Consider the following 346-nt stretch of genomic DNA (forward strand, 5'->3'; position numbering starts at 1 on the left):
GGGGAAGCAGGGGAAGGGGGTGCTCCCTGTGGGGAGCAGGGGTGGGAGGTACCCCAGGGGTGCACATGGGGGAGAGAATCAGGGGAAGGAGGCAGGGGGAGAGGGCACTCACCGTGGGGGCTACCCCGGAGGCACACAGGGGAGGGGTGAGCAGGAGATATCCCGGGGGTGGGCGGGGGAGGGATGAACAGGGAGCAGGGGATATCCCGGGGGCGCACAGGGGAGGGGAGGGCGGGGGGTGCACAGGGGAAGGAGCAGCAGGGGAAGGAGGTGCTCCCCTTGGGGGCGGGGCAGGGGATACCCTGGGGGTGCACAGGGGAGGGGTCGGCGGGGGGTGTACAGGGGA

This window comes from Trachemys scripta, unplaced genomic scaffold (assembly GCF_013100865.1).
Source record: "Trachemys scripta elegans isolate TJP31775 unplaced genomic scaffold, CAS_Tse_1.0 scaffold_51, whole genome shotgun sequence".
In the NCBI taxonomy this organism is placed as follows: domain Eukaryota; kingdom Metazoa; phylum Chordata; order Testudines; family Emydidae; genus Trachemys; species Trachemys scripta.